At 42.8% G+C, this 15,421-nt stretch overlaps 1 protein-coding gene and 1 long non-coding RNA gene across 7 annotated transcripts in view; one reads left to right on the forward strand and one right to left on the reverse strand.

Annotated features, from left to right (window-relative positions):
* The window catches only part of mib2 (MIB E3 ubiquitin protein ligase 2), a 290,271-nt gene that overhangs the window by 156,463 nt on the left and 118,387 nt on the right, over nt 1-15,421 (forward strand). The window lies entirely within an intron of this gene.
* On the reverse strand, nt 7,820-15,299 carry LOC119950828. Its single transcript, XR_005457437.1, has 3 exons — nt 15,084-15,299; nt 9,409-9,511; nt 7,820-8,009 (listed from the first exon to the last, which is right to left on the reverse strand). It is a non-coding gene; the product is annotated as an uncharacterized LOC119950828 (long non-coding RNA).

The raw sequence follows: 15,421 nt of genomic DNA on the forward strand, positions 1-15,421 counted from the left end.
TGTTCAAGCATTTGTTCAGAAACCTAAAACCAATAGAGAATCTAGAACAGTACATCACAGTACAGGCCCTTCAGCCCACGATGTTGTGCCGACCATTTATCCTATTCTAAGATCAACTTAACCTACACCCCTTCAATTTACTGCTGTCCATGTGCCTAAGAGTCGCTTAAATGTCCCTAATAACTCTGACTCCACCACCTCTGCTGGCAGTGCATTCTACACACCCACCACTCTCTGTGTAAAGAACCTACCTCCCCAATACCTTCCTCCAATCACCTTAAAATTATGTCCCCTCGTGACAGCCATTTCCACCCCGGGGAAAAGTTGCTGGCTATCCACTCTATCCATGCTTCTCATCACCTTGTACACCTCTATCAAGTCACATCTCTGCCTTCTTCGTTCCAGTGAGAAAAGCCCTAGCTCCCTCAATCTTTCTTCATAAGACATGCCCTCCAGTCCAGGCAGCATCCTGGTAAATCTCCTCTGCATCCTCCCCATAGCATCCACATCCTTCCTATAATGAGGCGACCTATAATGAGGTGAACTGGACACAAAGCTGCAACAAAACCTCGCAGCTCTTAAACTCAATCCCCCTGTTAATGAAAGCCAACACATCATACGCCTTCTCAACAACCCTGTCAACCTGGGTGGCAACTTTTGAGGGATCTATGTATGTGGACCCCAAGATCTCTCTGTTCCTCCACACTTCCAAGAATCCTGCCTTTAACCCTGTGTTCAGCATTCAAATTTGACCTTCCAAAATGAATCATTTCACATTTATCTAGGTTGAACTCCATCTGCCACTTCTCAGCCCAGCTCTGCATCCTGCCAATGTCCTGTTGTAACCTGCGACAACCCTCAACACTATCTACAACTCCACCAACCTTTGTGTCATCGGCAAACTTACTAACCCACGCTTCCAATTCCTCATCCAAGTCATTTATAAAAACAGAACAGATCCTTGCGGGACACCACTGGTCACTGACCTCCCGGCGGAATACTTTCCATCCACTACCACTCGCTGTCTTCTTTCAGCCAGCCAATTCTGGATCCAGACCACCAAATTTCCCTGTGTCCCATGCCCCCTAACTTTCTGAATGAGCCCACCATGGGGTACCTTAGCAAATGCCTTACTGAAATCCACATACATCACATCCACTGCCCGACCTTCAGCAATCTGTCTCGTCACATCCTCAAAGAATTCAATGAGGCTTGTGAGGCATGACTGCCCCTCACAAAGTATCTTTATCTTTTTCAAAAACTGTTTTTCTAAATAATCATAAATCCTATCTCTCAGAATCCTTTCCAATATTTTGCTCACCACAGACGGAAGACTGATGGGTTTATAATTCCCAGGGATTTCCCTATTCCCTTTCTTGAATAGGGGAACAAAGTTCGCCTCCCTCCAATCATCCGGTACTACTCCAGTGGAGAGTGAGGGTGCAAAGATCATCGCCAACGGCGCAGCAATCTCCTCCCTTGCTTACTGTAGTAACCTTGGGTATATCCCATCAGACCCAGGGGACTTATCTATCCTGATGCTTTTCAAAATTTCCTGCACATCCTCAATATCAACCTGTTTGAGTCTATTAACCTGGTTCACACTGTTCTCATGGGCAACAAGGTCCCTCTCTCTAGTGAATACTGAAGCAAAGTATTCATTTAGGGCCTCCCCCAGCTCTTAAGACTCTAGGCACAAGTTCCCTCCACTGTCGCTGATCAGCCCTACTCTCACTCTGATCATCCTCTTATTTCTCACTTAAGTGTAGAACGCCTTGGGGTTTTCCCTAATCCTTCCCACCAGGGCTTTTTCATGCCCCCTTCTAGCTCTCCTCAGTCCATTTTTGAGTTCCTTCCTGGCTACCTTGTAACCCTCTAGAGCCGAGTCAAATCCTTGCTTCCTCAACCTTATTTAAGCTTCCTCCTTCCTCTTGACTAGAAGCTCCACTTCTCTTGTCATCCAAGGCTCCTTCACCTTACCATTCCTTCCTCGTCTCAGTGGGACAAAACTATCCAGCACTCGCAGGAAGTGCTCCTTAAGCAATCCCCAAATTACTGTTGTGCATTTCCCCAAGAACAATTTTTCCCACTTTATGCTCCTCAGCTCCTGTCTAATAGCAGTATAATTTCCCCTCCCCCCAATTAAATACCTTCCCATACTGTGTGTTCCTATAGTTCTCCATGACTATGGTAAAGGTCAAGGAGTTGTGGTCACTGTCACCAAAATGCTCTCCCACCGAGACATCTGACACCTGGCCTGGTTCGTTGCCGAGTACCAAATCCAATATGGCCTCCTCCCTAGTCAGCCTATCTACATATTGAGTCAAGAATCCTTCCTGTACACACCTGACAAAATCTGATCCATCCAAGCCATTTTTGCACTAAGGAGGTTCCAGTCAATATTAGGGAAGTTGAAGTCACCCATGACAACAACTCTGTTACTTCTGCACTTTTCCAAGATCTGCCCCACAATCTGTTCCTCTATCTTTCTGCTGCTATTGGGGAGTCTATAGAAAACTCCCAATAAAGTGACTGCTCCTTTCTTATTTCTGACTTCCACCCATACTGACTCAGTGGACAAACCCGCCTCAACTACCTCTTTTTCTGCAGCTGTGATACACTCCCTAATTAACAGTGCCACTCCCCCTCCTCTTTTACCTCCCTCCCTATTCTTCTGAAAACATCTAAACCCCGGAACATCTAGCAACCATTCCTGCCCCTGTGAAATCCATGTCTCCGTAATGGCCACAATATCGTAGTTCCAAGTACTGATCCATGCTCTAAGTTCATCTCCCTTATTCCTGACACTCCTTGCATTGAAACAGACACACTTTAACCCATTCCACTGAGTGCAACTTTGCCCTATCAACAGTCTATCCTTTCTTAAAGACATCTGCATACTATTTCTGCCTGTTCAACAGCTACTCTATCCTCTGATCCATAGCTCTGGTTCCCATCCCCCTGCCAAACTAGTTTAAACCCTCCCGAAGAGCAAACCTCCCACCCAGGATATTGGTGCCCCTCCAGTTTACGTGCAATCTGTCCTTCATGTACAGGTCCCACCTTCCCCAGAAGATATCCCAATGATCCACATATCTGAAGCCTTCCCTCCTACACCAGCCCTGTAGCCACGTGTTCAGCTGCGCTCTCTCTCTGTTCCTTGCCTCACTTGCACGTGGCACCGGTAGCAATCCTGAGATCACTACTCTGCTTGTCCTGCTCTTTAGCTTCCAACCTAACTCCCTAAAATCTTTTCTTAGATCCTCATCCCTTTTCTTAGCTATGCCGTTGGTGCCAATGTACACCACGACTTCTGGTTGCTTCCCCTTCCCCTTAAGAATCCTTAGATGGCCCAGATTAGGTTAATTTGTCATTTGTTGCAGCTGTTAAAGTTTCTAGTAGATGCATATGAATGAAAATGAAATGAAAATCGCTTATTGTCACGAGTAGGCTTCAATGAAGTTACTGTGAAAAGCCCCTAGTCGTCACATTCCGGCGTCTGTTCGGGGAGGCTGGTACGGGAATCGAACCGTGCTGCTGGCCTGCCTTGGACTGCTTTAAAAGCCAGCGATTTAGCCCAGTGTGCTAAATCAGCCCCTAAAGTTTCTAGTAGATGCATATGAGGCACACTGAGACAGAAAGATGACTAATTAGATGATCAGAAGCTGAGATCCAGAAGACGGTGATAACAACCTGACTGTTTTGAGAAAAGGCAATGAAATGAGTTCCGTTATTGCAGCGAAATATACATGAAAGGTTAGTAATGCTGAGGGTGCAGCAGAATGTTTTGCTTTATTACTGTGAATTCCAATTATAGTTAAGTAATAAGCTGGCACAGTGCTTTGGACACCAAATGAGTGTCTGCTGAATGGTAGCAATGGGTAACATCCTTTATACTCCATGGGAGAAAATAACCAATCTTGGCATGCCATGGGGGCCGGGTGCTGGCTGAAGCCAGGTGCTTCTTTATGTATCTGCAGAGGAGAATCGGAGAAAAGCTACAGAGCTCCCTGATCTGCAGTTAATAGTGTTGGTGTCTCGCTAAAGGCATCCTGGGAGGTGACCTGAAGTCACAGACACCAGAAAATGGAGAACCGTATGTCTAATTTTTTTTTAAAAACAGCTTTTGACCAGCAGAGCTTTTGACCAGCAGAGCTTTTGACCAGGAGAATTCTGAACCTGTTTGCTACTACACCAACCAGAGTGATATTCATGTGTCAGCTCACATAGCCAACAGTATAGTACAGACATGAATTGCCTTATTTCTCCGGAAACCCAATTCTTTGCAGTTTCAAATTATGTTTCACATTGTCAACAAATCCATCTCATCACCGATGCCTTCGAGAAATGGTAAAAGGTATATCAAAATCCCGGCCAGCTATAATGCTTCGTTACTCTCAAAATAAATAATACTCAAAATAAAAATGGAAGCTCTAATCATTTGACTTTCTTCAGGCTCAGATGACGCCTGTTTCCCGTCTACCATTCTAATGAAACTCAAATATAGGATCATAAAATGGTTACAGCATAGAAGGTGGCCATTCGGTCTGTGATGCCTGTGCTGGACCCCTGCAAGAGTAATTCACTCTTGAGTGCTACTCCCCCACCCTTTCCCATAGCTCTGCACATTTTTCTTTTCAGTTGATGACCCAGTTCCCTTCTGAATCCCTCGATTGAGCCTGTGCCCACTCTACTGTCAGGCACTGTACTCCAGATTCTAACCACTCATTACATGAAAAAGCTTCCCTTCATTTTTCACAGTAACCTCATTGCAGCGTTAATGTAATCCTCCTTGTGACACTAATAAAGATTATTATTCTTTGAGCACTTAACTTAAACCAGTGTTTGATAGGGTCCCCCTTGTTCTCATTTTTTACACCACTAGCTGCATTGAAAGGACCATCCTCCGCCAATCCTGCCAGCTGCAGCACGATGCTACCACAAAACACATCTTCCCTTCACCTCCCCATCAGCATTCTGCAGGGCCTGCTCCCTCTGTGACACACTGGTCTACTCCTCCATCATGCCTAACCCACCCATCCGTTGCTCACGGCACCTTCCCTTGCAATCGCAAAAGGTGCAACATCTGCCCGTTTACCTTCTCGCTGTTCAAGGCCCGAAGGGTCTGGCAGATGAAGTACAATGTTGGTAAATGTGAGTCATTCATTTGGTATAAAACAACAGCAAAATGGATTATTATTTAAATGGTAAAAAATTGCAGTGTGCTGCTGTGCAGAGGGACCTGGATGGCCTTGTGCATGAATCGCAAAACGTTGGTTGCAGGTGCAGCAGGTAATTAAGAAGGTAAATGGAATTTTGTCCTTCATTGCTCGAGGGATGGAGTTTAAAAACAGGGAGGTTATGTTGCAGCTGTATACGGTGCTGGTCAGGCCACACCTGGAGTACTGTGTACAGTTTTGGTCTCCTTACTTGAGAAAGGATGTACTGGGATTGGATGGAGTGCAGAGGGCATTAACTGGATGATCCCGGAGTTGAGAGGATTGGTTTAGGAGAGATTGAGTAGACTGGGTCTATACTCGTTGGAATTTAGAACAATGAGGGTGGAGTCTTATAGAAATATATAAAATTATGAAGGGAATAGATAAGATAGAAGCAGGGAGGTTGTTGCCACTGGCGGATGAAACTAGAACTTGGGGGAGTAGCCTCAAAATAAGGGGGGGGGGCGGCAGATTTAGGACTGAGTTGAAGAGGAACTTCTTCACCCAAACTCGGGGAAGCAGTTGAGGTTACCTTGTTGAATGTTTTTAAGGCAAAGATGGATAGATTTTTGAACATTAAAGGAATTGAGGGTTATGGTCGCTGAGTCCACAAAAAGATCAGCCATGATCTCATTGAATGGCGAAACAGGCTCAAGGGGCCAGATGGCCAACTTCTGCTCCTAGTTCTTGTGTTCTTAAATACTCCTTTTCAGGTTAAGCAGCGTTTCACTTGCACTTCCTTCAATTTGATTTACTGTATTCCTCTACACTGGGGAGACTAAATGTATACTGGGTGACTGCTTTGCGGGACACCTTTGCTCAGTCCGCAAGCATGACCCCAACCTTCTTGTCATGAGCCATTGTAACTCAGCACCTTGTTCTCCTGCCCACATGTTCCTTGGCCTGTTGCATTGCACCAGTAAAGCCCAGAGCAAGCTGGAGGTGCAGCATCTCATCTTCCGGTTGGGCACATTGCAGCTCTCAGGACTCGGTGTTGTTTGGCAACTTTAGATTTTGACCTTCTTCTTCATCTTAACCCCCCCCCTTCCTTTTTTTAATATCCCACACATGTATTGCCTTAATGCAAAACATTCCTTGCCCTCTCAGTTTTCTGCTTAACATAGAACATAGACATAGAACAGCACAGAACAGGCCCTTCGGCCCTCGATGTTGTGCCGAGCAATGATCACCCTACTCAAACCCACGTATCCACCCTATACCCATAACCCAACAACCCCCCCCCTTAACCTTACTTTTTAGGACACTACGGGCAATTTAGCATGGCCAATCCACCTAGCCCGCACATCTTTGGACTGTGGGAGGAAACCAGAGCACCCGGAGGAAACCCACACACACACGGGGAGGACGTGCAGACTCCGCACAGACAGTGACCCAGCTGGGAATCGAACCTGGGACCCTGGAGCTGTGAAGCATTTGTGCTAACCACCATGCTAAAGTTGCTACTTTTTGTTGCGGTTTCTACATTCTCCCTATTTTCAATTCTGAAGAAGTCTATGGCTCGAAACATTAACTCTGTTTCTCTCCTTACAGATGCTGGCAGACCGGCTTAGCTTTTCCCTATCTACTCCTTCCAGACCCAGACCCTTTATGATTTTGATCACCTCTTATCAAAACTCCTCTAAACCTTCTTTTATCTGGGAAGGCACGATGGCGCAGTGGTTAGCACTGCTACCTCACAGTGCCGAGGACCCGGGTTCCATCCCGGCCCCGGGTCACTATGGAGTTTGTACATTCTCCCTGTGTCTGCGTGGGTTTCACCCCCTCAACCCAAAGATGTGTTGGGTAGGTGGGTTGGCCACGCTAAATTGCCCCTTAATTGGAAAATAAATAATTGAGTACTCTAAAATTAAAAATTGCCGCTTAATTAGAAACAAAATTACTTTTTTTAAACTTTTCTCGTCGGAAAACAGTTTCAGCTTCACCGTTCTAAGTCCATCGTCCCTGTAACTATTTCAGTAGAATCCCTACAGTGCAGGAGGAAACCATTTGGCCCATTGAGTCTGCACCAACCCTTTAAAGCCCACTCCCCTATCCCCACCTAACCTGCACTAAGGGGCAATTTTAGGATGGCCAATCCACTTAACCTAAACATCTTTGGATCTTGCGATTTTTTTTTGGATTTTTTTTTTCCCTTCCTAAGGTGTGGTGCTCTGTACCAGACACACTACTTCAGCTGAGGCTGAACCAGTGTATCATGCTGCACCGAATTTTATACAAAATCATAGAGCAGTTTTAAAATGTTTTTCAGGGATATAAGACTACATTAATCCAGGCTGGCATTCTTTAAAGATGGGATTTAAATTGTTGGCCTGAATTGGATTGAGTGCCAGGATAAGGCAGGTAATGAGATACTGTTCCTGCCTCTGGCACCGCCCAATTGGTCTATTATATCACACATCTTTTGTGTTTCTTCAAACCAAATGAAAACAAGATTCATAAATGGCAGAATACGCAGTGTGCGGCACTCAGCTGCCTGTCTAAAATGTATTGTTATAATGAAGATCATGGGGCCTTTGCAAAATAGTATTAAAGACATAACTTGAAAGGTTTTAGATCATTGAAAAATAGCTGAATCAGAATCTTGGTTATTTTATTTTATTTGTGGAAACATCAACAATTTCAATCTTCTATATGCCGACGTTTAAAGTACCGAGGAATTTTGTTTTTAGATCTACCCATAATCCTGTAGTTGACCCAGATTTGAACGAGCGAGAAGTATTCCTGCATCACCACTCTCGCCTTTCAAAGCATATTAAAAAATATATAAATCTGTAGGGAGATAAAAAAAAATTCCACAACATCACAACAGATTTTCAGTCGTACAGTTGAAGGTTTAAAATAAAAGCCTCTTTACTGCCTGAACTCTGAAATAAATAGTACTGTTCACTACACGTGAATATCTTAGCATAATAATAGAACAATGTGAAAAATTGGTGGAGCAGTGAAAGGAAAGGACAAGCTCTAGTTAGAATACATTGATGATCTGTCAGAAACAGAAACTACTATTGTTATGTCAGGCGGGGTGTATAACTCTTCAGAGATTTGTGGATGTAATAAATGTCATCCATGTCAAAACTGTTTATATGCAGTGATTTAATGAGAATGCATTTTATTTTTGTCCCTATCAAAATCTGCTTGTTGTTTTCTGAAGCTTTGTACATCAGCAGATTGAGCTATCACTTTGAACTGAAATGGTAATGATGTTTCCTTAGATTACAAGAGCTTTTTGTATCTTTGGTATGACACGGATGAGATTACTCCATTTAACATGAGTAGCAAATTGATATTAAATTTAACAAGTGTCAAAGCAAAACCCATTGTCCTGGGTCTTGAGACTACCTTTTGGAGATCGTATATGCTACACTAAACTATTATTTCTAAGGTAGGCTGTAAGAATCATTTAAAAAAAAAAATCTATACTATGTATAATTGTGAGTTTAAAATATCTTGCTTTGACTATTGCATCCTGTAGTCTGACATTAAGTTCAAATCATAGTTCGAGTTGGTATTTTACACTGGCTGCTTATATTGGGTGAGTTGTTCACTTTGGGCTGAATAATACCTGTTAGTCTGTACATTGACAGAATTCCTGGAGGCATTTAGAAGCTGGACTGGAATTCTTTGGGCAAGGCAGGGGTGGAGGCGGTAAAGCTAACCTTACATATTTTAACTGCATGTTTGCTTCTGCTAACCTGAGGGAGAAAATAGTAGCAGTGGGGCAGGTAAAGTTCTGGAGGTAGTTGCCCTTTATAGCTGACAGTTGGAAAAGGGGGAAAAATACATGTAAAGCGGTATCCGGCTTGTACCTAGAGTTCATGATTGGCTAGATGGAGAGTTGGAGGGTGTTATAATAGCACAGGGGGCATTGATCATTAGTATCCCTGCTACAGACATCACCATAGGTGACGGATATACCACTGAACAATGGAATCTGTGCAAACTGTTAAGGAAATCTGTTGTAGTCATAAATAGCACCAATGTTTTAAGGAATTTATTCACTCGCGCCACGTTATTGTGCTGCAAGTTCAAGATATAATATTTACATCAAGGGGGAGCATATAATGCAGCAGAACAGATTAATTATGCAAATAGATTTAAGTGTGGGCATCAACGTCTGTGCTCCACCTCTACCATATCAGCTATGCAGCTTCCTTTGTGTTTTACTGACCTATTGATTGGAAAGTTTCACTCTTCACCTCCATTTAAACAGCTTGGCAGATTCTACGTGCTGTAATATAGTCAGTTGTTTTCCATGATGTTGCTTTGAGCTCCTTTTGAAAATAGACCATATTGAATAATGATTACTGTTGTGATATTTTAAGAATCAAAAGCACTGGAGAGGCCATTAATCCTCTGAAGCGGAGCACACACAGCACCATCTGCTGAAATACATCATGGAGAGAAGAACACTCGAGGGGAAGGGGAAATTCAATACCCATGGTGAGCTTTTACTGAGCGTGTTTAGCTGGGTGTTCAGCCATACACTCGGTCTCTGCTCTGACCAAGCTGACCCTCTCCACCTCCCAGACCCTACAAAAGTTGCATTTTTCTTACAGAAAAAAAGATAAAGAAAGAAAAATATAAAAGTCTGTAATCTACAGAAAAATAAGGCAGTGCAAACAGTGGTGGTGTTCAATTAATAGGTTTTAGTGATTTTGAAAACTAGGACATTACGTGGCATGCAAGTTGGATTTGGCGGGCAGGGGGGCAGGATTTCACATCCTCCATGGGGATTTAAAATCTCACTTAAGCTATCTCCGTAAATGTAAATAAAGACATTATTTCCTTCCTTGTCTGCCAATTTCTGTATCCCTCCACCTTTCCTGAAGGTGATAGCTCCTTACTGGGATATGTTTTCATACCAGCACCTGGATCAAATAACCATTATTCAGGCATGAACGCAGTGAGAGTTGGGTGGATGTTTTTAACCTGGGTGTCATTGCAGCAATGCTCAATCCTCTATTTACCTGATCCTCCTATCCAGTAGAGCTCCAGTGGGTGTGGGTAGAGTGCTCTTTCCAAGAGCCAGTGCAGACTCAATGGGCCGAATGGCCTCCTTCTGCACTATAAATTCTATGATTTAATGAGCTCACAGGATAGTGACCAGGAATTTATTGTCTCATTTCTAATGCAGAGCATTGTGGCCAATTGAAATGCCCCTAACTCTACACGGTGTTACAGACAGGAGGGACCATTCAAACTGCATTGATTTCCTCTTAACCACCTGCCCACAAGCATAAGGCTGTTTTGAATTAGTGTGTTTCAAAGAAATTGTATATTTTTCCCAATCCCCTTGATTTTTGTGTGATTTGATTTTACAAATTATCCGCAACAAACCCGAGTTGGGGTTTACTTGAAAGGTTAGTTTATTTCACACGTACAAAATCCATCAAAGGAGTGTCCACAGTGTCCCACTCTGCATTCACGCAAAAAAGAGGAGATGGAACAAAAGAGGTTTTACATTCTAAGTACCACAAAAACACTGGCTCAAGTGCATTTCAGAGGCCTTTGGAGACCCCTGGGTGGTCGGGGAGAGTGGTACCCTGACATGATCCTTGGCACGGACACCCTGGTAGTGCCAGAGTGCCCGGTGCCAGATTGGCACTGCCAGGGGTCAGGTCCGGGTAGGGCCTTTCCAATTAGAGAGGGTGTGTGTGTGTGTGGTTCCCAGGGGCCTCGCCATGGTTTTTGATGGAGGGGGTGAGCTGGTGAGGAGACAGAGGCTGCCAATCACAATAGGGCTCAGATCTGCAAACAGCCCTTCCTGCTGGTGAGATCAGCTTGGCAGCAGGAAATCACTCTTTGCAGCCTCAGCAGAGTGAATAGCCGGGTGTTTCTTGGCTCTGCCGCCACCGAGAAACACTCTGATAAACGGTCCGACAGAGGATTTAGTTTTAAGTTCAATGATTCACGCCCATTGTTTCATGTGGGTTCCATAGTCTAAAATCAGTCCAATAAGGATTCCGTCGCAAAGGTGAGTGAGCTGACGACCAGTGCTGGATAATTCACTTTCCTAGTGGGGTTTACTTCACATGATGTGATGGGCATGCAGAAATTAATTAGTGTAGTACGTGATGGCACAGAATTTCCAACAGAAGCAGCTTTAGATGGGGCCAGGGGCGAGGCGCTCCTCGTCTGTGAGGCTGGTGCTCAGGTGGTTAAAAAAGCAGACTGAGAATCTGCATTTCAGCAAGGCAATATTATTGGTTCCACAAGCCCAGAGGCCTATGTCGCATAACTTCCACCTTGCCACACATCTCTATATATTTTATAGGAAAAATATAAGATCTTCCTCCTTAACACGTCAAAAATATGTTTATTCAACGTTTGGAATTGGCCTTGTTTTCAGGACTGATGATGGCTCAGCCAATGTGGATTGATTGTTGAGGTTCTACATTTGGGAAGCCGTTGTCCTATTTTCTCAATAGATGCACTGGCGCCACTAGCAAGATTGACAAAGGAGGTGTACCCCTTGTTCGTACCCCTGAGATTAACAATCATTAAGAATTGAAGAGAAGATTGCAGTGCCTTCGATTCCAGTAGGTTATGGAATGCAGATGGCCTTTATATAGCTCTCTTTGAATTTAGCCTGTGTTGCCCACATACAGTTCTTCAGGGAGTTTCTCTGATACTGCCAGGTGGCTTATTTTGTTCGGGATCACAGACAGATATAGATTCAGCTGTTTTAGGTCTTTATGCGGTTTAAACCTTTTGTAGCAATAGCAATGAGTACATCTCTATATATTTTATAGGAAAAATACAGAGTGAGATCTTTGTCCTTCACACTTCAAAAATATGTTTATCCAACGTTTGGAATTGGCCTTGTTTTCAGGACTGATGATGGCTCAGCCAATGTGGATTGAATGTTGAGGGTCTGCATTTGGGAAGCCGTTGTCCTATTTTCTCAATAGATGTACTGACTCCACTAGCAAGATTGACTTGTCAAATGCAAACAGCCTTCCTATTTGAAATTGGTCTGACCAGTCACAGGTAGTCTTTTAGTAGTTGCTTAGACATAACTGGGTGTGACATTCCCGAAACTGAGGAGAATTCCTTTGTTCCGCAGACTGCTGGGGATAGGGTCAACTGTCTTAATTGTCTAAGCTCAGCAGAAAAGTGCAGTTTAGAAATAAGAAATAGCAATAATCTTTAAATGTGTTGGGTTTCTATTCTGTGTCAGCGGAACCCAACCACTGGTTAAGTTTAACTAATGATCCATCAATGGATTATTTCGGTCTACACAGTTCAGTCACTTGCTGCTGAATCTTCAGAAAGTTTGGGAAGAGCATCTTGATAGAGATGAAGTGGATTGGATAATGCAATTGTCAAATGTTAGTTTATAGATTTTGTTTGAATGAAGGTGGGCTTCAGGAAAGATGACGGTTTTGCTGAAGTGTTTAATTCATTTGTGTGGTAATTGCTGTGAAAATTAACATTCTTAAATGATAATTCTTTTATTATTCGAAAATTGGAGAAGTACATTACATGGCATCAGAAAGAGAACAAGTCGGAATTGTGTCTCCTGCAAAGCGGAGGAGTCTGTGGGAAAGGCGGAGGAGTCCGTGGGAAAGACATTGAAGGCTCCATTTTTCAATAAACAGGAGTAAATAAGACCATAAGACATAGGAGCAGAATTAGGCCACTCGGCCCATCGAATCTGCTCCGCCATTCAATCATGGCTGATATTTTCTCATCACCATTCTCCTGCCTTCTCCCCAAAATCCCTGATCCCTTTATTAATCAAGAACCTATCTATCTCTGTCTTAAAGACACTGAGCTACACAGTGGGAGTGGCATGTGGAGAGACAGGCTGCATGTAAATGTTGGGGTTTTAAAGCAAAGTATATATAAAGCTTAAAATAAATGAACAGGATGAAAGCTGGTGAAGGTGTCAATGGGCTCAACACTAAAGTTGTTTCCCTAAAAGATTGATAATCGTGAGCTGGTCCTTAGCTCATCTTGGTGATCGGCAAACACCATGCATTCGTCGCTTTAGAAGGTATTTGAAAATTACTATGATGGAACAGGAGTCGGTTATGGAGAACTTTCGCCTGATTCAAAAAATGTAATGTAGAAGGGTAGTTAAAAGTTCTCTAAGTCGAGAAGGGGACTCACTGGGCATGTCTAGTGTTTTTTTATTGTGCAAATAGAAATTATACTGATTAAGCTAAATGATCCTGCTCAGAGGTGTTGCTCTGCATGTTCACTTACTCCAGAATGAAGCATGTTGAGTCATTTGCAGTCTCATTTTACTAAGTGTTTTCTGAGTCCATCTTTAAAATGTTTGAAGAGTCGCATGTGGTGCTGTGTATGAAAGACATGAAAATCCATTTCAGATCACGGGACAGTACTGTTGTTGCATCCAGGCAATATTGTGGACCACACAATTGTATGGTTAGGCAATGAGTGCTCTGTTGCACACTTAAACTAAATGAAAGATACTCCGAACAGCAGCATTGTACAGAGAGGATGACTCGGGGCAAACTTGTAACATTGGGTTAGAAATCCTAAAAAAAAATAAGTAGATCATTGAAATAAAATGAAGCCTGCATTTTAATTCATTTCCAGAGAGAGTACATGGGAGCAGTGAATGATTTAAACTCCAAATCTACTGCATATGTTTTGAACTATTGTGACATATTATCACATTACAGCCTACTGAATGTTATGATATGGTTTTGATATCCATTTTCCTGGCTCTATTCATACATTGCTATAACTGTAAGGTTAGATGTATTTTCTTTCATTCATGTATTTCCCAAGCCAGAAAATACAACCAATGGTCTTCAGCATTTAATCCTTCAGAAGGTTTTTGTTTTTAATTATTTTCCTGCTTTTCATGATTTATCAAGTTAAGTCCAGGATGTTGTATTTTTACTCGGAAGAGAACGGAGTTAAACCTGAACTTTTCTGCCCCGCCAATTGTAACTCAATCAATTTAGAAGGAAAAAGTTCAGTATTAATATTTCATTCATTTTATCCTACTTTACGGATGAAATTAGTGTCAGCCCGAATATCCAAATTTTTCTCTGGAGTATTGTAAGCAGTGGAGCAAAGTATTAGAAGCCGTATGAGTGCCATCTGTCATTGTGGCATTCATCGCTGAACCTGTCACATTGTGATTTATGCATGGCCAAGGCACAGCATGCACACTGGGGCTATCAGGAAACTTAATTAGAAATATCCACCAGAGGAAACAAAGATGTTACGGCAGCGTTGTGATACTAACTGACCTATGTATTTTGAGGTTAGTTGTGACAATATTAACAACTTGCATTTTATCCTACTTTACGGATGAAATTAGTGTCAGCCCGAATATCCCGAAGCAGAGGGGCTTAGGGAGGAAATTCCAGAACTTGAGGCCCTGGCAGCTGAAGACACGGCCACTAATGGTGGAGCAATAAAAATCGGGGATGATCACGAGGTCAGAATTGGAGCAGTATGGGTATCTTGGAGAGTTGTGGGGCTGTGGGGAGTTAAACCGAGATGGGGAGGGGAGAACAAGGCAATAGGTTCATATGAAAACAAAGATGAGAATTAAAAAATTTGAGTATTAAACTTAGTTTTTATTATTATTTGTTAAATTTAAATGTTGAATTGTTGCTTAACCTGGATAGGTCAGCAAACACAAAGCAGGAATTTCCTTGACAGATTGGAGATTCCTACAGCTCCTTTATACAGTGCATATTTATGAAATAAGAGTTCAGAAGAATTTGTTCTGCAAAGCATTCATTATTGGTATCCTATTATTGGTACCTGGTCAGTACACATGCCATATATTCAGTGTGCTGCCCAATAGTCTGCTTCTACAATAAACATATAAAATAAACCAGCAATTTGTACCTGATAATTCCTGCCATCGACAGCAGATTGCAAGAGTGTTGAGGATTCCCGTTATCCTGTGAGCTGTTCTCATTATCTGTGCTGCTTTTGCGTGGTTTCTCTAGGATGTGGAACTGGAAGTATAATTATATTGTAAATATTTCCACGTCCAAAATTGCTGCACTCAAAGAGAATGACAGGATGCAATGTGAAATTGTTATGTCATTGTTTCGTGAACTTGGTTTGTAGATGCTGAAAAACCAAAATTGTAGACATGCGCAAAATGGCAGCCTCTGATGGGCCGACTGCCAGAGTGGTGACGCAATTGAAAGCATGGCTAACAGCACAAAGTCTCCATT

This window comes from Scyliorhinus canicula, chromosome 16, assembly GCF_902713615.1.
Source record: "Scyliorhinus canicula chromosome 16, sScyCan1.1, whole genome shotgun sequence".
NCBI lineage: Eukaryota > Metazoa > Chordata > Chondrichthyes > Carcharhiniformes > Scyliorhinidae > Scyliorhinus > Scyliorhinus canicula.